Consider the following 15,134-nt stretch of genomic DNA (forward strand, 5'->3'; position numbering starts at 1 on the left):
AACAACCACCCACACTCACAAGCACACCTAGGGACAATTCGGAGCGCCCAATTAACCTGCCATGCATGTCTTTGGAATGTGGGAGGAGACCGGAGTACCCGGAGAAGACCCGGAGAAGACCCATGCAGGCACGGGCAGATCATGCAAACTCCACCCAGGAAGGTCCGAGCCTGGACTCGAACCGGAGACCTCAGAACTGGGAAGCGGACGTGCTAACCACTTGCCTACCGTGCCGCCCCAAGTTTCATTAAAACCAAAATATACTTGATTAAAATTTTCAGATTTTTTTTTGGTGGGTGATTTGGTATTGAATGACCCCAATATCGCACACCACCCCTAACAGGCCCCACCTCTTGAAGGCACATCCCTCTACACAGGTACAGTATTAAGATTTTCTATACTTTTTTTTTTTTTGCTTCCGATTTGTGTGCGGTGGTTCAAAAACATTGTCAATGGGTTTAAAAATTATGTTCGAGAACGGAAAGTTGTGCAAAAAGGTCTGAAACACTAAACAGATGCAGGTGAATTTGTCAGGTTAAAGGTCAAATTAAGTTCACTTGTTAAATGATAGTGAATTTTAACTTCACCTTAAAATGTCCACCCTGAAGTCGAATATAAGTGCTAACATGAAAGATTTGTCATTTACGCAGCGTCATTTTTGAACAGGTAATACTGCTGATAAATAGTGCAGCTTATCCACACACAATTGCTTTGATTGTTCACAAAATCATGCAAGTCAGAAACCTCGAAGCGGCATTATTGCGTCTGTCTTGCCTAATATTCGTCACCCTGCGTTTTACTGCATGACGCCCATGTTGTTTTCTTTCACCTGTATTAATATCATAGCCTTGGAGAAAAAGTATCCGGTCATAGTAGGGCCAGTGTGCGCTTATGATGATAAAAGCTTGTGCCACATTGCGGCATGATGTAAAGTCGTTGCAATCAGATTTGGCCGACAGCATCGCGACAATTACGAGCCGCCGTCCGTTTGCTGATGAAGACATACGTCGCCGTGGCGAGCGGTCAGCGTTGTTTATGAGCGGTGTCATCACGCCTGACAGCCTTCTCCATGTATGATTTACACACTTGAGAGCTGGACGGAGGAGTACTTGGACTGTTCGGCGCCGCCGCGGACGTCCTTGATGCACAACGCTGGGCGAACATCTGCACGGGACGTGCTCCAGACACGTCCATCACGCGCTCAAATCGGCGCGTTAATGCGGCGCGTCCAGATGGCCGACGGTCTCCGGTCGGTCACATTTTATTGCGGCCGTAAATTTAATCAGAAAACACACTGCAGCCTTTTTATATGATGGCATTGGACAAGCTGGATGACATGGAAGTATTAGAGAAGTGTAAATTGACATCAAGTTACCATGTGTAATTACATCAGTTAGGCCATTGGACCTGGGCGATGATTAAAAATATGTTTGAAATTGTTGTAAGGCCAAAACTAAGATGAGAGCGATCTAAAAGAGTTGAGATTACCACCTAAAACTAAACGTTCGAAATGACGAGAGCGCACTCTGGCTCCAAAATTTCCTTTCAGTTTTTTGTCTGAAACTGTGAACATCGTTTGGTGTAAACTAGAGCTATCAGATAAATTTTTTTAATCACATTATTCACATCTTAGAATTTTGATTAATCATGATTAATCACTGATTTAAAAAGGCTTTTTTCCCCAACATATTTTGTCCGCTAAATTTGAAGCGCACCTGTGATGTGTTAATTTTTTCGACATTTAATGTTATGAGGACGTATTCAAAAATTCATATCCACTGCACACGCTCATCCTGCTTTTTCTAATCAATTATTTGCATAACTTAAAATGGGAAAAAATGACCTATGGCATATGTAAACATTTATTAAATGCTTTACTTTAATACATGTAGTTATGTTTATTGCTCAAACTCGAACAGCGACCTTTAACATAACCATCCGCTGTTGGCTAAAAAGGATCATCTGCGGTCAAAATTAATAGTGTGATTAATCTGTGGTAATACAATGATTAATGCGATATTTTTTTGTGATTAATTAATTAGTTAAAGCTTTAACTTTGACAGCACTAGTGTAAACCTACCATAAAGCAGTGGTTGTCAAACTTTAACACCGATACCACCTCAAAAAACACAGTACTTGTTCATAGTACCACCATGAAGACATATTTCAAAACAAACTGTTCTTGAGGATAAATGCAAATGTGTTGAAAATACAACTCAACTGTAAAATAACTGCACTGTACTACAAACACAGTTAAGAGAATCTCGGCCACGGCATGTGCAGCAAATGCTGAACCGTGACAGGCAGTCTGAATATGAGCCCACAAAAACTCCCCCACTCAGTAGGTCCTCCTGGACAGTTGGAAAGCACCAATTTCACTGAAGGACATGAAACCCAATGCCCCAAATTGAACAGCAAGTCAGTGGGGTGTGCATCTCGCCACAAAAGACGTTTTTTTATACGTGGGCTGCAAAACGATTCAAGGATGATTCGGTTTGAAAGTGGAACAATTCGATTTGGTTCGACTCAAATCATTATGGTTATGGCTCAGTTCGAGAGGGTATGATGCAATGACTTTTTTTGTTTTCATTTTCAGAGCTGGGCACTTTCATTAGTCTGCAATTTCGTCTTTGACGATGCCCACCTTGCGGCAAGCGCAGACTGACACGAAGCCTCGGATAAATACACAGACTGAACACCGACTGAAGCACGTTTACGTCTGTCGTTCAGGGTGAGTACATACGGTCCCTCTCATTCCATGTATTTTTGCGAGCCTTCGCGTCATAAAGCAGTTGCCAAATATGTGGAAAGGTGGGCGTCGTCATCGACGGGAATTCACGATTAATGGCCCAGCTCTGGTCATTTCTCATACACTTGAATGAATTTGTCAGTATCGTAAATGTTCCATCTTCTTCTAAGATATCTCGCTATGTGTCCTAAGACAAACAGAAAAATTTCCCCCTCTCTCTCTCTCTCTCTCTCGTTCGCTTGAAAAAAAATTACGCTCTCAATATTTTTCGAAATGGAACAATCCAATTTGATAAACTCACAGTTTTTAAATCAAAGTACGATTTTTCCAGCTAAAAGCAATTTTTGTTACACACCTAGATGTCAGCCATTTTGTTTTGAAGCAGCCATTTTGTGGGCAATTTCCAAATGGGCCCAAATTGCATCCAGCTATTGAAAGAGACAAAAGTTCAATGATCATTTTGAGGATTCAACACGAAAAGGTTGCATGCAGCTGGCTTTGATTTCATTTCATTCTGACACCAGTAGTTCCGAACCACTTTTGAAAGGTGATGTAACACAGCGCCGATGTGATGGAACACATCAAACTCAAAGATTGCTGCCAACATCAAATATCTCCTCTCCCGCCGTGATAAATGGAGGAGTTGAAACGATTGTCTTGTTTTTTTTTTTTTGTTAAAAATAAAACTGATAATGCTTGTTAATTATTGCGTCCCATTAGGGGGTTGATTCTGCTCCCAAATGCACACCTGCTGCCACACAAGACAAAGCTCCTAGCAGCTGAAATGCCATCTTTAATCAAAATCTTTGGTTTTACCTTTTTTGCTGGCAACAATCAGGCATAAAACTGGACTTGACATAAGCAGAGCGCTGGAATTATTACGCAATTAGCTCTTAAATAGATGATATATTCCACTGTGGGTTCTTAGGACGACTACATTCAGACGCTTTCATCCCATTTTTCTGTCAAATGACACATTTTCTGTGCTCTTGCGGCGGCAAGATAAGGCCAAGCAGGATGGCTGAGTGTCTTGTGAATTGATGGAGCGGGGGCTCGGGTCGCTTTTCATTCAAAACGTGGCAGGAATTGATAAAAATAAAAATAAAAAGTCTGCTGGTGACCTTCAGGCGCCTGCAGAATAGCGTTCTTCTTTTGCTCGTTCTCATTTGGGGCTCACCTCATTTAAATAGATGTACGTATTAGTGTTAGAAGTTAGCTGGGGGTAGATGTTTTCTTTCATTTATGCAAAACACTCAAAAATTACATTTGTTTCCAATATTGTTTATTTAATAGTGCAATAGCATTTCTGCAAAGAACGACTAACCCTGCCGTACTGAGATATGGGAGGAGCCGAGGCTCCAGTACAGTAGCTAGCTACTTCGCGGTTAACGGATTCACTATATCGCGGATTTGTATATGGGTCCAAAATTCTTATATTATGGGGTTCATCTTGCGTTGTACCTCGCTATATCACAGATTTTTCAGAGATTACCCGCATTGCTCCCCAGCCCTCCCGGAGTGACTGTATTCTTTATTTATGCTGCTATTTTTCTTAATATATTTACAAAGTTAACAAGTGTTTATAAGGGTGGGTACTATGAGGTGGCTTCATTGTGGCTTAGAACATTTATTTTATTTTTTATTTTTTTAACGTGGAACGTAACACCTATGAAAACTGTTTATTAATATGTAGAGATAGACCGATAAGGTTTTTTCGGGCCCGATACAGATACCAATTATTAGTAGTGAAGGATGCCGATAACCGATATTTGGAGCCGATATTCATTTTCACTAAAAAGGGACATCAAAATTTTGAAAAAATACAAACGCCAGCTCTTATCTTTTTTTTTTTTTTTTTTTTTTTTTTTTTTTAAAGCATATGTTTATTGAGCAACTTTTAGGGTTAGTAAAATATTTTTACGGGTTTTTTTTTTCTACACGAAATAAAAGTCTTCCAAAATTTAAAAAGATCCAAATTATTAAATTTTTACTTATCTCAGTTTTAATTTCAACCAAAAACAGAAGGTGCAGAGAGTTCCCAGGGTCGACAAAAATGAAAATAAAAACTTTTTTAAAACATTTACATTTAAATTAGTTTCCTGAAGTTAACACTTAAAAAAAAAAAAATGGATCTATTATCGGCCATATGATTCGTCAAAATGGCCGATGCCGATATTTCTCAAAATGCTAAATATCGGCGCCGATAATCGGCCCAGCCGATAATCGGTCTATCCCTATTAATATGTCTCTCTACACTGCACCCAGGTGGCTAACGCCCAATTCACACTGACTGCGGAACGGACGCAGTGCGTTTTCCGTACGGACGCCACAAGAATAGAACACATTCAAGTCTACGTGTCAATTCGCACCAGCTGCGGTGGGGTGCGTCTGCGGAATGGATGCCATGACTCTCATTCCGTGAATTGATGACTGACAGAATTTGCCACCTTATAAAACTTATTACCTCTGAAAACACCTCTGAAAACATAGTTAATTGGATAGTAATTAGGTCGTGCACGCACGAGTGGGCGCAGCGTGTACGAGCGTGCAATTTGTTTTCGGCCACAGGTGGCAGTCACAATTTCAAATTTTAAATCTTCCATATAGCTGCTTTAAGTATGTCATAAAAAAAAAAAAAAAAAAGTCCACTTGCCGTTATGCAAAACTTCAGCCACAGCTCAGTTCAGCGAGCTTCAAAGGATTTTTATTTATTTATTTATTTTCCTTTCTTGTTTACTGCAAATTAAGGAACTTCACCAAGTACTGTAGTAGTACAACACAAAAAATTAAATGAGTCTCAAATCTCTCACTCATCAAGTAACACTTTGTCACCTGTCAATGTTAAGGTAGTGTTTTTGTTTTCCCTACTTTATGACAGTTGGAACGTTACCAAACAGACTGCCTGTATAGCCTGATATTTCTTTGGCATTATTTCTGATGGCAAAAGAAAGTTTCCAGTGATAAAATGGACTCCAGCATAGCGACTCATCATTAAGACATATACAGTATACACTATGACAAAGCTGCAAGAAGAGTTGTAATCCCAACTCCATTCTGCACACACACTGTGTCACACCGCAGAGATAAGAACATAATATAGAAAAACCAGCAGCAGAATCTTTATCTGTAGACAGAATGGATAAACTTGACTTGCATTGGGCGCTTATCATACTGTAGCAACCGCGAACATATTTATTGTCCATGTGGACATGTAGCTTCTTTTCTCTTGTCCGGACGAATGTTTTCATGTGCTGCCTACCACACATTTGGAAAACCACCAACAATGTCATCGTTCTCATTGGCTTGTCAGGTAAGTTGAACACCTCTTTAACATTTTTATTTGATTGGATACTCCAAAAAATAGTCACATTTAATCCATAATGAACAAATCAGGCTAACAATGTAACGACAGTACACCTGCGTTAGTGAGCTGGGGGTATTTTTTGGGCAGAGACGCAAGAGGGTGGAGGCAGGGATTGAACTGAGGCAACGTTGCATTTTTCTTTTTTCTTTTTTTATATTTTTTTTGGAGTGGGACTTCTAAGCAGGGCCACAATATGATTGGCTGCTCCACGATGTCATGACTCAAGTCATGCAGGCGGTATGTTTGGGTTTTGTCTCTTTTCTGGGGTCACGCCTGGGTTAGATTTGAGTTCATGACCGAGGTCAAGTGTCTATTTTGTACTGATGTAACCATCATCTAGTTTCAACTAGTTTAGGACTATATGATGCCAAGGTTCTTTAATGATATGTAATGTTTGGTGATGTCAGGAAATATCTGTAATGACTGGGTTAACAGCCAATCAGATAATGCCATGTCGGTACTGGTACTCACATATCTAGTCACAACCAATGGGATCGATTTGCTGTCTATTTAAGCTGTCTGCGAAATGTGTGTGTTCGCCGGATTATTACTCACTGTTCTCTGTGCATCTCCGCAGCCCAAGGGGGCTTGGCGTATTGTGATTCTCGATGCATTCTCGTTGTTTTTCGTTTAGTCACGTTATGTGAATAAATAGTTAAAACCTTATTTGTGTCTGCGCTTTGGGATCCAAACCTCTCAGCACATAACACACGAGCCGCATCTTTGAAGTTATGACAGGAGTTTTTTCCACTCCTTCTTGGTGAGCAGAGAGGGGAGAGGTGAGCAGTTACAAACAGAAGGAAGGCAAAAGGCACAGTGCAAAATAACACGGATGCCTTTTGATATCTTCATCAATGTGCATTTCCCGACAAAAAGAATATACATAGCCCATGGGTATGTTCTAAATATATTGTACCAAGGATGGGACACTGGGATTTACTAAGAAGAATTAAAAGAGAAGAAGAATGTCAACATTTATTTATTTAAACTTAACACGGCGCACATGGGGGGAAAATGCAGTTTTTATTTGCTAAATATTAAAAAAAAAAAAAAAAAAAAAAAGGGGACATCTTAGAGCTGTACTTTTAATACGTTATTTTTTTGCTCACGGTTATCATATGTCTACTATCTTTCAGCTGGTTTGGCAATAGACGTCACAGATGAAGAACAATGAAGGACGATGCATAAAGTATATACAGTCAGGTTTTGTGCTCACATTTTCTGTTTGCAGGTTATACGAACAGCAAATATTATTGTGTGTAAAATGTTTTTTTTCTGTTTTTTCAAACTTATTTGGGATGTTTTTTGTAGGGTGGGTTGTCACAGATTAATTCCTTTTCCATTTACCATTTGAATGTTATAAGTTGATTTGATTTGAGATTTGAGCATGATCACGGGACAAACTTAAATGAAAAAACTTGTATCTTGAGGCACCACTGTGTTTGTAATTTATGACAATTTTCAGACAAATGACGTGCAATTGGATAATTTGTCGTGGCACTAATAATCTCCCACGGCACACCTGCTTTGGGAATGCCACACGCTGTGGTCCCTCAATGCAAGCGAACTGCAATGACAAGAAAATTGGCACTAAAATTGAATTGGTTTGTCTTTTGGCCAGTACAGCTCTCTTTCCCTCACAGTTTGTCACTCAACAGTCAGCATTATTTTCTTTTTAAAGGCGCTTGTCTTGAATCCCATTGCATTGTGCAGTTGTATTTGTGGTGTGTTTCCATAGGAACAAGGTGTAAGATTGCATTCTAAATGGAAAGCAATCCTTGTTTGTTGCCGCGCTGTTGCTTGATATCACCGACAAGACAAATCTGAATAAACCAATGTGTTCAAAAATGGGGGGGGGGGGGGGCACCCACTTGTGTAAGGAATTGTGCGTGTTCACACTGAGCGGCGAGTGGGTTGGAGGAGGTGGGGAGATGGTGGTGGGTGGGTGGGGGGGGGGGGGGGTCTCAGCGTGGCTTTTCCGCCTGTGAGCCTCCCTGTATATGAGGCTTGTTTTTCATCGACTGTGTCAGGAATCAAGAGGGCTAATCCCTCAGAGACTTCAGATGAAAGTTTCAAAAGAAATAATGAAAGGCACGCTCGCCCGAGGCTGCATATCTGGGTGAACGTTGCGGCGGGAGGGAGGGAGGGAGAGCGAGCGAGAAGAAGAGCAGGAACACAACGGCCTCCTCTGCTTCCGCCCCCACCAGACCGACGATAAATCACACACACGCCGTCTGCGAGACATAAACAAATTGGCGGCTGAGCACATCAGACGCTTGGCGCAGCGTGAGCGACTATAAAATGTAACATTTCTGCAGCTTTTACCAACCAAAAGACCACGAATGGGCCATAAAAGTGACTCGAGAATCTGAATGGCTTTGACTCTAAATGTTAGAATAATACAGGTTTTGAAATGGCTCCATTATGAAGCTTTTTTTTCTTCTTCTTTTTTTTAAAGGAGCATTTTTCACCCTTTCCGATCAAACTCAACAAAGACCCAATTATCTGACGTCTCCCATTCTATCAAAGCTGTCAAGCAGCCGATTGTCGGACGCCTCTAAAAGGTTATCCTGAGTGATTATCGTGTGGTGGAGGGTGTGTTGAGCCATTATTAAGTTGAGTCCAATAATGGTGAATTAGTTTCTTCCTTTTCTGAATGTGTACAGTGCCTATTCATACTAAGGACAAAAGCCTGTTCATGCTATCAATGTAACAGGGTCCCATTTTTCAACTACATAGTCCACTACATAAACATCTCCTTCTCAATTATTTTCTGTCATCCCCCCTAGGAAGAAGAAAACATCTCACGCCCCCCCCATACGCTTCATCATATTTCCTCGTCTTAGCTTACGGGTGACTTTTGTTTGTCTCTTTATCTCCGTCTCTCTCCGCCTGTCTTCTCATCTCTGTTAAATATTTTTTCATGGCGTCACTTGAGGGACTGCTACACTTTGTGCCGACACTTCATACTCATACTCTGTGCCGTGTGCAAAGCGCACATGCTCAGTGCAAACAAAACCCCAACACCACCAACCGAACGCTCCCTGCGCACATTCTACCAATGAGAGCGCCACTGCCCCCTAAGGTAGTGGAGGTGCAATTGCACTTTATTCTAAGACAGTAAAAAATACAAAATAAATAAAAATAAAAAAGCATGTTCCCCGAGGTCAAACGCGCCCCCCTTGAGGAAGCCTCAAGGCCCCAGGGCGCGCCCCACTATTTGAGAAGCACTGGATTAAGGAGTAGGGAATGAGACAGTGATTCCCAACACAAGCTCATTTACGTTTATTTTGCAACCCTTATCAACATTTACAAATGCTTTGCTGAGAATGGAATATTGAGGGTGTTTTCCCCCAACATCTCTTGTGTGATCAACAGAGTCCATTTCTGCATGGTATATTATTAATAGCTGTCATTTTGGATTCCAAAAGAATGTCATTCATGGTTGGGGTGTGCCTCCATGTTGGACCATAAAGAGTTGAATTTTCCACACCTTGCTAACCAAGACTTGTTGCACGAACTGATGCAACCCGCTGAGGGCCAAGAGAGGTTTCCAAGCTGGATTTTCATACTTTTCTACATGCAGATGATCCCATCATTACGCATACAACAGACAGAAAGAGCCAGGCGGTCAAAGAGAGAAAGAAAAAGGTCTCAAAGAGCACAGAGTTGCCTCCTCTTGTGGGAATGCGGACAGCTGACACACCTGTTGCCAATGGTCAAATCATCGGTCATGCAATTAAGCGCTATTATTTTCATTTCATTTTCATTTCAATCATTTATTTCATTCTTTTGCAAAAGAAAAATAAAGCAACATTCCTCATTGTTGAATGAAAAGGAGCAGAAAGAAGACAAGTCTTAATGTATCTGCCCCCTCTCTGCCCAGGGTTCATTTACAATGTAAAAACAACATAAACATCCATCCATCCATCCATTTTCTTGACCGCTTATTCCTCACAAGGGTTGCGGGGGCTGCTGGCGCCTATCTCAGCTGGCTCTGGGCAGTAGGCGGGGGACACCCTGGACTGGTTGCCAACCAATTGCAGGGCACACAGAGACGAACAACCATCCACACTCACACGCACACCTAGGGACAATTCGGAGCGCCCAATTAACCTGCCATGCATGTCTTTGGAATGTGGGAGGAGACCGGAGTACCCGGAGAAGACCCACGCAGGCACGGGGAGAACATGCAAACTCCACCCAGGAAGGTCCGAGCCTGAACTCGAACCGGAGACCTCAGAACTGGGAAGCGGACGTGCTAACCACTTGACTACCGTGCCGCCCAACATAAACAACAACAGCAAATAAATAAATAAATAAATAAATAAATACAATTGTGACAGCTAGTCTTAGAGTCACATCTGTACTCGGTTTACACTCTGATTTCCGACATAACAACAAAAATGACAATGGGATAGATAATGTTCAAACTTAATCCCGTTCATATTTCTTTAATAAGATTGATTTAGTCAATTTTTAAATGTAATTTTTGATTTGGATTCTTTGACTACTTTATTAAGATTGTTCCATAAACTGATTCCTTTTTACTGAAATACAACGCTCCATCAGTATTGCCCTAAATCTTATTTTTTGTTTTGTTTTTTTAAATATCTACATTCATTTCAACTTTCGCTTTTTCAAACCTCTTTTGAATATTAAATGGCAACATGTCATGTGCCTTTAACATAATTTTCAGCATGCTGTAATCTACCAATTCACAAGATTTAAATTTAATTTATTTAAATTTAATTTATTAACATTTCTTAAATGAAGAAATAATGGATTTGTTGGATCGGTAAATGGTTTTCTAGTGATTATTCTTATGGCTTTTTTGCAGTATAAATGCTAAGTATATGTTATAGGCGTTTCCCCAAATCTCAGGTCAGATATGAAACAATCATGGTGTTGTATAAAATGAACAGTGCTTTATTATCCAGTGAATCCTTTACTTTGTGTAACAGAGCTATTGTTTTTGCTGGTTTTATCTTGATGTACTGTATATGTGAATTTCAACTCAAATTTTCATCCAAAATAACACCCAAAAATGTGGTTTCTCTTACTCTATTTATTTCAATACCATCTATATTGATTGAAGCGTCAGTGTCTTTCCAGCTGAATAACATAAAGTTTGGATTTTTTTTTCCAGATTTAAAGATAATTTACTTATATCAAACCGCATTCAACACTTGTGTTATATCTTTTCCACAATAATATAAAGTCGTATCATCCATGACAAATCGAATATATTTGAGCATTTGGGATACATCCAATAAATCATTAATATAAAAAATAAACAATTTTGGCCCTAGAATAGATCCTTGAGGTACTCCACCACATATATCATTTGATTCCGATTTTACATTTTCATTTTGTATTTGCATAAATTGCTTCCTATTTTTCTAAGTAACTTCCAACCCATGCAAGTGCTTTTTTTTTGTTTCGTTTTATTTTAAATTATGGTATGATCGATGGTATCAAAAGCCTTTTTGAGATCTGCAAAAATACTTAGAATTTTTTGTTATTATCTATTGCTGTAGAAATTTCTTCAGTTAATTCCATAAGTGCCATTGATGTAGAATGATTTATGTTTTAAAACCATACTGGCTAGTGGCTATTGCTTAAGATATTGTGTTTGTTAATAAATTTGTGTAGTCTGGCTATAAACAATTCTCAAGATCGAGTCCAGGCTTCGACCTTACTGGGTGGAGTTTGCATGTTCTCCCCGTGCCTGCGTGGGTCTTCTCCGGGTACTCCAGTCTCCTCCCACATTCCAAAGACAAGCATGGCAGGTTAATTGGGTGCTCCAAATTGTCCCTAGGCAGTGTTGCCGGTAACGCGTTACTTAAAAAAATTGCTTTCTAAAGTAACTAGTAGTCTAACGCGTTACTTTATTCTACAAAGTAGTCTGATTAAAGTTACTGTCCAGAGAATCAATGCGTTACTCCACATTGTCATCAAGAAGGCAAACTATCTCACTGTTGTAACAGTCACAAACAACTACTGCTAACTACGAAGATGAGGCAGAAGTCATTGATCACCACACTGAATTCAGCCATGGTCTGGTCATGAATGGTTTGCACATTCAAAACAAAAGTGATGATACTTTTACTACTAGTTTTATTAACCAACAGGCACACAACACAACAAAAAAAGTGTGCATTATGGACCATAAAAGTGGTAAAAAAAATAATTTATTTCCATCCTCAACTGGTCCGTGAAGCATTATGGGATGAGGTCGTCTCCGCCCTCTCGCCAGGGGGAGTGACGTCAGACAAGTTACGTTTTCAGTAGGGGTGGAACAAAAAAAACGATTCGACCGAACCATCGTTCGTCAAGGGGAGCTAAACGACCGTATCGGTTGCGAGTGAGGCTTTATGGTTTTCATAACAATAGCAAGAGTTCTGCGCCGTGCTCTACTTGTTTTGTTTACATTTCAGTAGCATCACCATTCAAGCTACTTCCGTGTTTCCGTGCTCGCGACACGGCGCGCGCACGCGCGCGCGCAACGAGTGACAACATACAAATGGAGACAGTTAGCAGAAGCCGGTGCCGTACATCTCGGTATTTCCCATGGCTATCGAGTCCTCTCGGTGCACTTGTATGTCTCGGGCCGGCGTTGGTACTGCGCGCGAGCCAAAAAGAATAACTCCCGTGACGATCCAATGCATGGATTCAAACGACACAGGTATGTCCCACAGCCAACACACCAGCTAAGCTAAAAGCACACTGCAAGTATCTCATTTCTCAGTTTGTGGCTCCCTGTCAATGTCTACAACTAGCATGAGCAGCAGATAGGAGAACTGAGACGTGCCCGCGATTACGACAGCCCAAAAAACAAAATATAAACAGTAGTGATTCTGTGGTCATCATCGTGTCTCAGATTAAAAAAACAAAAAAAGATGTCATACATTAACCAAAAATGAAAGTGATGACAAAAGAAAAAAAAAAATTCTTAAATACAAAAATTGTTGATTAAAAAGGGAAATGAACTTTTGGAAATATTTTTGCATATATTAAGTGGTTAAAATGTGTTTGATAGATTTATTGTTCCATAAGGTGGCTTCATATTTCTTTTGGCTGGACGGTAGGTTTATTTCATGTCTTAAATTTATGTTTCTGAAATACTTCACAATGTGCAAATATTCTGTTTAATTGTGTTGGTGTCTGTCTAAAGGTTAAATATTTATATTTAACATTAAATTATCAACCTTTTGTTTTCCTGATCCTTATTTTGAAGAGAAAAAACAAACAAACCAAAAAACAATTATAACTGTCAATAACTACTAATAAATATTTAAACTGATACATGTGTACACACTGGAATAGCGGAACAAACAAACAATAGAGGAATTTAGTGGATTTTCATTTTCAACCTGGATAGATTTTTATTTTTTGTTTTATAAAAAGTATTTACGTTACAAGAAGTCAAGAGAGACTGCCTATTTTGTTTTTCATAAAAAAAACCTTTATTTTCATGTTAAAAATGCACTTTCAATAAAGTATTTGGAACTCCGTTTCTACTGCATTATTTTTATGTTGAGATGGTGTTATCGGCAGCTGCTGAAAGTAACTAAAAAAGTAACTTTTAATCTAACTTAGTTACTTTTAAAATCAAGTAATCAGTAACGCAATTTAGTTACTTTTAAAACCAAGTAATCAGTAAAGTAACTAAGTTACTTTTTCAAGGTAACTGTGGCAACACTGTCCCTAGGTGTGCTTGTGAGTGTGGATGGTTGTTCGTCTCTGTGTGCCCTGCGATTGGCTGGCAACCAGTTCAGGGTGTACCCTGCCTACTGCCCGAATAGGGATAGGCTCCAGCACCCACACGACTCTTGTGAGAAGCAAGCGGTTTGGAAAATGGATGGATGGATGGATGGATGGATGGATGGATGGATGGATACTGGTCTGTAGTTGGAGAAATCATCATCATTACTTTGGCTATTTTCATAATGTCGGGAAACACCCCTGAGGAAAACCAAAGGTTACAAATTTATGTAAATGGATCAATGGAATATTCGAAGAAGATCTTAATAGATCATATCAATGGTACTAAAATTCACCTCCCTCAAAATCTCACAAGTGATTTAAGGGCTTTTTTGTAACGGTTTTCAACACGTTGGGACACATTGAGTGGAGAATTACGTGATTGACACACAACCTGACGACGTCAGTGAAGGGACAGCAGCACTGTTGTTTCTGGCTGGCTTTAATTTGATTATTATTATTCCTAAAGAAAAACAGATTCACCATTAGAGAACCTGAAGGTAAGTTTCCTCACTTTCTTGGGCCACGGAGAGGTTTTGATATTTTCCGAGGTTGACGTGGCCATTAATACAGACGTCCATATACATTTAGGTGCTGATTGATCACCGGCTTTGGACATTATAAGCAGTGTACATGCAATGATTTTGAATGGACAAATTGTGTCGACTTCCTTCACTGGCAACCACCAAAATGTGGGGGGAGAGGTGGGGCATGTGCCCATATTGCAGAGCAGATATATAGAGGTGTTACAAGAGTAGTTTTTCACTTTGTATTTACTGAGTTCTTCACAACAATTTCACAGAATTGAAAATGCAAGCTAATTTCATTTTCCTGATTAACACTGTGAGACAGGTATTCTTTGATGCACAAAGAAACGATGTATTTAAAAAATAATAATAATAAATAATTAATATCATCATTTTGTTAAACCTCGTTTTTTTGTTTTTTTTTTCATGTCTCTGTGCTGGATTGTCGAATATTCTGTATATATGCCACTCATCAATCAGTCAGTGGTATAATGAAAGACTTTGCAATTGTTTGCAGCAGTACCGGATAAAGTAAGAGCTGGAAAGTTCTCCTGGCCCTGATTGGCGGGGTGCATGTCTTCTCAGCCTCCTCGCTGGGTCCTGATTGACAGGACAGCTGTCATTGCAGTGACGTGATGTTCTGCAAGGGTGAGGGCAATCTTTCGTCAGCCCCACTTTCCAATTCTTGATTTGGAGCGGCCTTTTGGAAAAACATTCAGTACGTACG

General features: G+C 39.9%; 1 long non-coding RNA gene across 1 annotated transcript in view; it reads left to right on the forward strand.

Annotated features, from left to right (window-relative positions):
- Window positions 1-237: 237 nt before the first annotated feature.
- Window positions 238-15,134, forward strand: part of LOC144022845 (uncharacterized) — a 46,317-nt gene continuing 31,420 nt past the window's right edge. Inside the window, exons 1-2 of the long non-coding RNA XR_013284417.1 lie at window positions 238-377; window positions 2,597-2,731. This is a non-coding gene — a long non-coding RNA (uncharacterized LOC144022845). The remainder of the gene's footprint in view (window positions 378-2,596; window positions 2,732-15,134) is intronic.

The sequence above is a fragment of the Festucalex cinctus genome, chromosome 1 (genome assembly GCF_051991245.1).
Source record: "Festucalex cinctus isolate MCC-2025b chromosome 1, RoL_Fcin_1.0, whole genome shotgun sequence".
Classification (NCBI taxonomy): Eukaryota; Metazoa; Chordata; class Actinopteri; order Syngnathiformes; family Syngnathidae; genus Festucalex; species Festucalex cinctus.